Genomic DNA, 11,408 nt, shown 5'->3' with positions numbered 1-11,408 from the left:
TATGTCAAAGGAAAGGGAAAGCTGTTCTCAGATTCTGAAGTTCCAACTACGAAGTCGACAACTAACCATAGGAAAGATAACAAAGATCTCGTCAAAAATCAAAAACAAACTAACTCTGATAAGATGAAAATCAAAGTTTTCACAATAAAGAAAAAGGATGAAACCACCTTGATTAAACGAACTTATATGGTTGATCGCTCCATTACTTTTCCGCTTTCTGTAAAAGGCTCACAAGGACCCAAGCAACTTTGGGTTCCTAAATCTGCTTAATTTTTGCAGGTAATACATGACGAGTAGTTCGACAACGAATGGTACATTGATAGTGGCTGCTCACGTCACATGACAGGAAGAAAGGAAGAGCTGAGGGAGTTTTGTGCTCTAAAAGATGGGGGAAATGTAAAGTATGGTAACAACTCGTTTAGAACGATCAAAGGCTATGGGATGATATCGAACGGAGATTTCTCAATACGAAAGGTGGCTTATGTAGAAGGACTACAACACAACCTAATTAGTGTCTCTCAATTGGTTGTGGGAACAGGCTTGAAAGTATGCTTTGATGACGAAGGTTCTGAAATTATAGAGAAGGAAACGAAAGTTGTTCTTTTGAAGTCTCCTAGGAAAGTCGAAAAGTATCCTCTAAATTTGAACCCGATAAGAGGAAAACATGTTGTCTGCCTGCTAACAAAAGCTCACTCCGATGATAGCTGGCTATGGCATAGACGACTTTCGCACCTAAATTTCAAGGATATCAATAAGCTCGTGCTTGGTGATCATGTGCGAGGGCTTCCTATATTAAAGTTCGATAAGTATCACTTATATGCAGCATGTGAAATGGGGAAACAAAGTAGGAAACGCCATCCCACTCGAGTAAACACGAAAATCATCGAATATTTAGAACTTCTACACATAGACCTCTGTGGACCTTCTGCAATCGAAAGTGTTGGTGGTAGTAAGTATATTCTTGTTATAATTGATGATTTTTCACGTTTCACTTGGGTGTTCTTTCTTAAATAGAAATCCGAGGCAATTCCTACACTCAAGAGTTTTATAAAGAAAGTTGAGCTTCAACTTCGAAAGCTGGTTCGCAATATTCGCAGCGATAATGGGATGGAATTTAAAAATCAAGACTTCGAAGAATTTCTTGCTGATAAAGGAGTCACACACAATTTTTTTTCTCCTTATACCCACAACAGAATGGCGTAGTTGAAAGACTAAACCGTTCTTTGTGTGAAGCTGCTCGAACAATGCTTACCTTTGCTTCGCTTCCTCTGTATTTCTGGGCCGATGCTATTGCAACTGCATGCTTTACCCAAAATAGATCCTTTCTGAATAAGCAATTCTCTCTTACTCCATATGAAATTATTAACAATCGCAAACCTAACGTTAAGTTTTTCCATGTATTTGGTTCCAGGTGTTTCATCTTCAATTCCAAGGAAACCCGGAACAAATTCGATGCAAAAGCTGATGAAGGTATATTTTTGGGGTATTCGTTGAATTCTAAGGCATTTAGGGTTCTCAAAAAACGCACAAAGAATATAGAAGAGACCTACTATGTCACATTCGATGATAATTATTTGAAGAAGATTCAGCAAAACGAAAGTCTATCGGAGGAGATCTTTCAAAAGCCAAGTCCAGTAACGGTTCCTATCTCAAATCTATATGATGAGTTTATGCTTCTCTTTGATGAGCCAGAAAAAGCCATTTCCTTTGAATCTAAAGCAGCAGACAATAAAGAAGATGAATTCAAGAAAATCATCGACGATGCTGTGAAAGATATGGACAACGAACCTCGTATTTCAAACGAACCTCCTAGTTCGAACGAAACTCCAAGTTCAAGCGAAACAACAAAAGAAAACACACCATTGCAGGGAGAGGGTTCGTATTCGTCTTCTAAACCTGATGTGCCTTTCGAGGGGGAGAATCCATCTCCAAGCATTACCCACGAACATCCAGTTGAGGGGGAGCACTCTGAACCTGAGGGAGAAGAATCATCATCATTCGAGGGGGAGAATAAAGAAGCGAATGATGATTCGGATGTACAGTCTGAATTAGAAGAAGTAAATGCTGAATTGGATCCTTCTTATGATCCAAATTATCCTCCACTAATGAAATGGACCAGAGATCACCCAAAAGCTCAAGTCATAGGTGAATCGTCTGCAGGTGTCCTCACACGATCTCAGTTAAAAGCGAAGCAAAATGCATTATTCTCTAAGGTGGAATTTTATATGTGTTGGGTTTTGAGCATTCTAACACTCCTAAGGTGTTCATGCAACCCTAAATACCTTGGATCTATGTTTTCACTAATTATACATGCAATGGTGTTTTCCAATGTATTAAACCTATAACTAGCATACAGTTGTCGTACACTACACAAGAATCTTGTTAGGATAACATACCTTAATCTTGGAGCTTGAAGTCTTGATATATCTAGCCTTAAGAGCTTAGCCCCAATAGTGTGGAAGCCTCAAGTGGAATCACAACACATCATGAACAAAGGATAAACTTGAGAGAGAATCTCCATGTACCCAAAACCACCATGAACTCCAAGAATGCACTAGTGTCGATTTTGGGCAATGAAGTATGTATTTATATGTGGGATTTTAGGGTTATGGATATAACCCAAATCCATACCCATGGCTCTTATGATCCATGGTTCATGTGGCCCAACTCTTTATGTATCCATACATAAACTTGGTCCAACATGGATCATAAGCCCAACACATATAAATATAACTAATTAACACAATTAGTCCCCATAGATTAAATAGTCTATTTTGATCACCAAATTAATTCTTGATCAATGCTAATTAAATAATATGATTTCATACTAATATATTATAACTTATAATATATTAATAAATCATATATAACATCTTCTCTCAAAAGTCCATCCTAACAAATTGTCCTGATGATATGTGTAACGCCCGTAGATCAGGGCTAGTCAATTTAGAGACGATAAGCATCAAAAATGACCTTTTGAAGGAAGATTATCTAGAAGGATTAATCTTAACTAAGTTGTAGTATATGTTACAAGGATTCTGTACATATAAAGAACGCCGAAATCCGAGTTATAACGAAGAAGTTATGACCTGTCGAAGTTTCGCGACAGAACCAGCACGACACAGCGCGACGTAAATAGTGAATTTACGTTATAGCGATATTTGGCCTTAACAATCTAAATGAAAGTCATAGAATACGTTAAACCGAGAGCGTGCGTAAAAAGAACGCCCAAATCTGACTTCGTATGAGGAAGTTATAATTTTCCGAAGTTTCGACTTAGCAGTATGCAACCCGAATACTCGATTTGAGATCGAGCGGTTTTTAGCCGAAACAATCTAAACGAGAATCGAAGATCTCGTTATTAGTAGTGGAACGGTAAAAAGACAAACGAAAACGGACGTCAGAAGAAGGAGTTATAAATTTCTAGCGGAGTTTTCCTGTCTCGGCCTACTAAAAATAATATAAAAATAATATAATAAAAATAAAGACAAAATTAGCCGATGAAGTCTAAATTAAAGTTGTAGATATTGTTTTTACCTACGCGTCGATATAAAGAACGTCGAAAATGGAGTTCGTATGCGAAAGTTATGAATTTCTGAAGTTCGGGCGCGAAACCCCAAAACTGTCAGAGACCACGACGTGAAATCAGTGGTCACGACGTGGCATGTCTTCTGACGCCTTCTGGAGCCTGACAGAGCAAGTGGACGATGACGCATGCAATGACGTTCAAGCCCACGACGTGAAAACACTGTTCACGACGTGAAAATCGAAAAATCAGCCCTTTACATAGAATCAAAGGGCAGTCGGGTTTTGGTTGCTAATTCCTTCACTCTCTCACTCCCGATACCCTCTCTAGCTGTCTTGAAGTACCCCCGAAGCCCCGGTATCATCCCGAGACCCGAAGCGAATCCCAAAGCCTGAAGATCCCGAGAAGAAAAGAGTTTCTGAGCCGAAGCTCTGTCCGCGAGAAACCTGGTGTGTGAAGATATCCCGGTTTCACCGAAGAGTTACTACTTGGAGAGCCGTAGTGCTGTCCGATAATCGTATTATCAAGTGAGTGTATAGTCCCTTTCACAAACACGATTTTAATACAAGTATTGTTTGAATGTATTAAGTATATGTTTTGTGTGAGTGTGTAGTTACTTTCTTCTAACACATATATATGAAGTGTTTGCCATGAAATACGTGCTATGTGTTATATATTGTTTGTCTATTTGAGATGAGCGTGGAATTGATGTTTTATACAGGTGTTAAATGATTTAAACTGTGTAAGTATTTATATCTATGAAAATGTTGGGTAAAACATGGGTAGATGGGATAGTTGGTGACTATGGAGTTAGCGCCTATTGTATAAACCTTGGTGACTATGGAGTTAGCTCCTATTGTATAAGCCTTGGTGACTATGGAGTTAGCGCCTATTGTATAAACCTTGGTGACTATGGAGTTAGCGCCTATTGTATAAGCCTTGGTGACTATGGAGTTAGCGCCTATTGTATAAACCTTGGTGACTATGGAGTTAGCGCCTATTGTATAAACCTTGGTGACTATGGAGTTAGCGCTTATTGTATAAACCTTGGTGACTACGCAGTTAGCGCCTGTTGAGTAAACCCTGGCAACGATGTGACTTCGTGCCTATACCTCAGGTCAATCCTTAAGAATGAAGGATAGATGATTCTTAGGGTAGATCCTTAAGATAAGTGGAGATAATGGGGATGGGTAATTGGGTTGATTGTTTGATGATTAAATATAATAAATATATTATTGTGGGTTGAAAACCCTATATGCTCACCAGTCTCCCAAGCCTGACCCACTCAGTTTTCTTTGCATTACAGGTAATGGCACAAGAGTATAAGTTGGTTGACTTGACGAGAGATTTTGGATTATAGACCAGTAGTTGTAAATAACTGCTGTAAGGTATATTTTATATTGTTTATGCTTTTGGTCTATATCGGAACATGACATCCCGAGATTTTGTTATTTAATGAAAATACATTTTTTTTAAAGAAATGCTTTGATAAATTCTTATCATATTTTGTTTTGGGAACAACTTCCGCAACTCTTTTAATCAAAGGATTACTCTGATTTTATAAAACAAAGCATAAACAAATCGATCTTTTCTGGCCGTGATTTTCGGGATGTCACAGTTGGTATCAGAGCATTAGTTTAAGCGAACTAGGAATTTGTAGGATTTCTAGACTTAAACATAGAATTCTAAGTGATGATTGTGAAATGAGTGTCTACCATATTTTAGACACGAGCACTAGTATATTTTAGGAAAGTTGCCTAAAATGCTTTTATGTGCTAAATGTTATATGTTTTGCCATATATGATATTATTTGTTTGGATCTATGGTTTGTTGCCAACCGGATCTGGAAACCTTATGTGTTTAGGATTCTAAGCGTACGAATACGGTATTAGAAGTAGCATGTAAACGTTTCGGAGTGATAAGGAGATTTATACGTCTATTGTAAATAAAGCTTTCTTATCTTAAATTCTGGCCCGGTACACCGAACGTCTGGTTGGGTGTACAAAACGTTATGGTGAAGACTCGTTGAGAATTGAGTAAATGGAGGAAATGAAAGGCTTATGATAGTGAATGACACCTATCGGAAAATATCGTAAAAGTGGTATCTTGCCTTTAGAACATGTCTGATAAAATAATGGAACGTTTAGAGGAGTACGGTACATCTGAAGTACACCTTCGATTGGCAGGATGATGGAACGATTGGTGTAATTCTTGAAGTTGTCCCATAATCTGGAATTTCTATCACCAACCAAGTTGAAGTAGAATTGATGAGTGAAGATGCGCATGGAAGAAGTCCTAGTAGAGTCTAGGAAATTTTTTTATTATTAATTGGGCACATTAGTATGTGTTAAATTGTTTGGTGATTTTAGGACTTGGGGACTGCGAGACAATACTTGGGACGAGTATGAGTTGGTGTGAATAGTAGTAGAGATCTATACTACTGGAAGCACAGGACTCACGCTTGGATCAGGGAAAGTCACAAGGTTACCAAGAAGCTAGTGGTTGATTTCATTTTTATTCAAATATGTCATTACCCTTGTTTCGGTAATGGCTAGTAGGTGATGGTTATTCCGACCCTAGTAGTCATATTAAATTGAGTCCGATTACGATGAGTTGGTTACATGGTCCAGAGGACCATGTTCGATGTAACATGTCACTTAAGTCAGAAGATTGGAATCATTTTGCAAGCCCTATTTCGTTGATGATTCCGGGACGTAATCATCCTAAGGGGGTAATAATTGTAACGCTCGTAGATTAGGGCTAGTCAATTTAGAGACGATAAGCATCAAAAATGACTTTTTGATGGAAGATTATCTAGAAGAATTAATCTTAACTAAGATGTAGTATATGTTACAAGGATTCCGTACATATAAAGAACGCCGAAATCCAAGTTATAACGAAGAAGTTATTACCTGTCGAAGTTTTGCGACAGAACCAGCACGACACAGCGCGACGTAAATAGTGAATTTACGTTAGAGCGATATTTGGCCTTAGCGATCTAAATGAAAGTCGTAGAATACGTGTGCGTAAAAAGAACGCCCAAATCTGACTTCGTATGAGGAAGTTATGATTTTCCGAAGTTTCGACTTAGTAGTATGCAGCCCGAATACTCGATTTGAGATCGAGCGGTTTTTAGCCGAAACAATCTAAACGAGAATCGAAGATCTCGTTATTAGTAGTGCAACGGTAAAAAGACAGATGAAAACAGACGTCAGATGAAGGAGTTATAAATTTCTAGCGGAGTTTTCCTGTCTCGGCCTACTAAAAATAATATAAAAATAATATAATAAAAATAAATCAAAATTAGCCAATGAAGTCTAAATGAAAGTTGTAGATCTTGTTTTTACCTACGCGTCGATATAAAGAACGTCGAAAACGAAGTTCGTATGCGAAAGTTATGAATTTCTGAAGTTCGGGGCGCGAAACCCCAAAAACTGCCAGAGCCCACGACGTGAAATCAGTGGTCACGACGTGGCATGTCTTTTGACGCCTTCTGGAGCCTGACAGAGCAAGTGGACGATGATGCATGCAATGACGTTCAAGCCCACGACGTGAAAACACTGTTCACGACGTGAAAATCGAAAAATCAGCCCAATAAATAGAATCGAAGGGCAGTCGGGTTTTGGTTGCTAATTCCTTCACTCTCTCACTCCCGATAGCCTCTCTAGCTATCTTGAAGTACCCCCGAAGCCCCGGTATCATCCCGAGACCCGAAGCGAATCCCGAAGCCTGAAGATCCCGAGAAGAAAAGAGTTTCTGAGCCGAAGCTCTGTCCGCGAGAAACCCGGTGTGTGAAGATATCCCGGTTTCATCGAAGAGTTACTACTTGGAGAGCCGTAGTGTGTCACACCCCAAAAGCTAAGAACGGCGGAAATGTTCTGGGGTGGAGGACGTCATGTAATGTATCACAACAATGTAAAGTAGTAACCAAGCAACAACATCATCCATTGCATTAATAGTATAATTTTAATTACAAGTGTGTTCTTTCATAGTATAAAACAACATAATGAATACTCAAAATAAAAGACGAGTCTTGAATGCTCCGTCTTCTCTAAACCTTGCATCGGTACCTGTCTATTTGTGACCTAAGAATACAAGTTATTTTGAAAGCGAGTATCAGCAATAAAGCTGGTGAATTCATAAGTATTTTAATGTCATTGATTTGGAAAGATGTTATGAAAGACATGCAATTGTTGATGAAACATTTGATATAAGTGTGAAAACCCTAGAAAATCCCATATTTCCTACTAGTATAAAAAGAAGTCTTCTACCAAGACCCGACTGTTTTGAAAGTATGAACCTTTACATAAGTAAAACTGTTTTGAAAGTAGTCTTCTAACGAGACTCGCTGAAAGTAAGTAAGCAAGTAAGTAAGTAGTCTTCTCACGAGACCCGCTGTAAGTAAGTAGTCTTCTCACGAGACCCGCTGTAAGTAAGTAGTCTTCTCACGAGACCTGCTGTAAGTAAGTAGTCTTCTCACGAGACCCGCTGTAAGTAAGTAATAATGTGATTGATGGTCCCCATACTAAAAGTTCTCCTTAGAAGAGATTTTGGAACCTAAAGGTGACTTCCGCAACGAATCGCTAGGTCGAAATCCACATTTATTTTACGTAATCATATATATATCCAAAACTATACCTATAATAGCTTACTAGAAATATATGAACGTATACCTTTGCTACCCAAAGGTACTGAACTGACTGATTAGAACTATTATGTCTATATATGTATACATGATATATAACTAATATTTAGACGACCTTCGGACGGATAACCGATACCCTAAAGCCACATCCAAACAAGCAAAAGGAAATGAGGCGAACTAGCCTTCCTAATTCCTTTAAACTTTACTTATATAACTATATATATATATAGGCATGCTTTTAACAAAGTATCCATGTAAAATTATCCACGTAAAAGTATCCATGTAAAAGTATCCACGTAAAAGTATCCATGTAAAAGTATCCACGTAAAAGTATCCATGTAAAAGTATCTATGTAATCGTATAGACTCATGAATGAACTGACTCTTGTGTGATTCCATGTACTCGGAATGGCAAGTAATATCTCCTAACTATACCTATAATAGTTACTAGTAATGTACGTGTATAATCGGAAGTATACCTTTGCTACCCAAAGGTACTGAATTGACTGATGGCACTTTTATGACTATATATGTATACATGATATATAACTAATATTTAGACGACCTTCGGACGGATAATCGATACCCTAAAGCCACATCCAAACAAGGAAAAGGAAATGAGGCGAGCTAGCCTTCCTAAGTCCTTTAAAGATTACTTATATAACTATACATATATAGGCATGCTTTTAACAATATAAAAGTATAAAAGAAGTTTTGTAAAACCTTTGAAAAGTTTAATAACTAAGAAAAGATGACTTGATATCAGTTTATAAAACAATTTGAAAGTAGTTAGACAAGGCAGTTTGACAAAGGGTTTCCAACAAGTAAAACGTTCTGGAAAATCATTTGAAGTATTAAGATGTTTGGTAAACAACTAAAAGCGTAGAAAAATCCATTTGTGTACTAGTTATTTATCACATGTGATTGATATAATAACTAGTATGATTCAACTTGTATTCCCCCCCATAAAAGCATTTAAACATATTTAAAAGGTTAATTAAGGGGTATGAACTCACCTGTAGTGAGTGGATCGGATGGAAGTGTCGGACAAGTGCTTGGTGTTAAGTGAAGACTTAAACACACACAATGATCCTAATAACATATGTATATATATTCAATTAGTGATTATAACACTAATTAGACAAGTATAAACATTGTAAGGCGTGGAAAACACTTTGGTTCAAGTGTTATAGGTACCAAAGGGTTGCATCTAAAGGTTGTATGGCATGGCATTGGAGTTTATGGCCCAAGGACCACTCCTTATGGAGTTTACGGCCTAAGGTCATTTCCCCCATGAGTTTACGGCCGTAAACTCATGGTACTAAGTGCCATTTGGTGATTTAAGGTCTTATAAGTCAAGATTGAACATCCAATGATCAAGTCCAAGCCTTAGGAAAGCATTAGGGACACAATAACACTACCTAGTAGAGTTTACGGCCTAAGGACCACTTCCTTAGGTGTTTACGGCCATAAAATCTTATGGGGAGTTGTTTTGATTGTTGTTTAAGGTCTTAAACACTTCTAGGAAGGATCAAGGTTGGCATCCAAGGCTTAGGAAGGGACTAGGGTCCATTTAGCCACCCTAAGAAGGGTTTACGGCCCAAGAACATTCTTGGCCGTAAAATCCTTTGTTCTTATGTTTCTTGATGATTTTCAAGTGTTATCAAGTTCATATTAAGCACACAAGAAGCTAGGGTAAGTGTACTTACAAGATAGACGCTCGATTGGGTGTTTAAGGTCCAAGAACACTAGTGTGTGTTCTTGGTGTTCTTGGTGTTTTGAAGATCTAAGTGAAAATCAATAATGAACGGATGAAATGATGTATAAACACTAGATGATAGGTTATAACAACAAATCAAGTCAAGAAAAACTTACGTTTTCGGAAGATCGGGTGAAGAACAAGATGCTACTTGAGAGAGAATGGCTATTGTTCTTGAGTTTGGAAATGAGGAATGAACCAAATGGGGAGTAAACTCATGTCTAAGCCATGAGTTCACGGCCAAGATAGAGTTCACGGCCCAAACTCCCTTTGTTTGGCCGTGAACACCTAACTAAGGTGTCAGTTGATCAATTGCTATCCCGATATTCTAGAAATCACTTCCTTTTTTCCGTTCGATTCATGAATAATTAAATAAAATACCCAAACGGACTCTACACTGGATAAAAATTAGCAGAAAAGTATATAACTTTTAATTGGAGTTCTGGACTGTAGGGTTGTACGAATGAAAATTTCGGGTTGTCACATAGTGCTGTCCGATAATCGTATTATCAAGTGAGTGTATAGTCCCTTTCACAAACACGATTTTAATACAAGTATTGTTTGAATGTATTAAGTATATGTTTTGTGTGAGTGTAGTTACTTTCTTCTAACACATATATATGAAGTGTTTGCCATGAAATATGTGCTATGTGTTATATATTGTTTGTCTATTTGAGATGAGCGTGGAATTGATGTTTTATATAGGTGTTAAATGATTTAAACTGTGTAAGTATTTATATCTATGAAAATGTTGGGTAGAACATGGGTAGATGGGATAGTTGGTGACTATGGAGTTAGCGCCTATTGTATAAACCTTGGTGACTATGGAGTTAGCGCCTATTGTATAAGCCTTGGTGACTATGGAGATAGCGCCTATTATATAAGCCTTGGTGACTATGGAGTTAGCGCCTATTGTATAAACCTTGGTGACTATGGAGTTAGCGCCTATTGTATAAACCTTGGTGACTATAGAGTTAGCGCTTATTGTATAAATCTTGGTGACTATGCAGTTAGCGCCTATTGAGTAAACCCTGGCGACGATGTGACTTCGTGCCTATACCTCAGGTCAATCCTTAAGAATGAAGGATAGATGATTCTTAGGGTAGATCGTTAAGATAAGTGGAGATAATGGAGATGGGTAATTGGGTTGATTGTTTGATGATTAAATATAATAAATATATTATTGTGGGTTGCAAACCCTATATGCTCACCAGGCTCCCAAGCCTGACCCACTCAGTTTTCTTTGCATTACAGGTAATCCCACAAGAGTATAAGTTGGTTGACTTGACGAGAGATTTTGGATTATAGACCAGTAGTTGTAAATAACTGCTGTAAGGTATATTTTATATTGTTTATGCTTTTGGTCTGTATCGGAACATGACATCCCGAGATTTTGTTATTTAATGAAATTACATTTTTTTAAAGAAATGCTTTGATAAATTCTTATCATATTTTGTTTTGGGAACAAATTCTGCAACT

Source organism: Lactuca virosa, chromosome 4 (genome assembly GCF_052849685.1).
Source record: "Lactuca virosa cultivar CGN04683 chromosome 4, Lactuca_virosa_CGN04683_v6, whole genome shotgun sequence".
Lineage (NCBI taxonomy): Eukaryota > Viridiplantae > Streptophyta > Magnoliopsida > Asterales > Asteraceae > Lactuca > Lactuca virosa.
Note: the sequence above shows the minus strand (reverse complement) of the source record.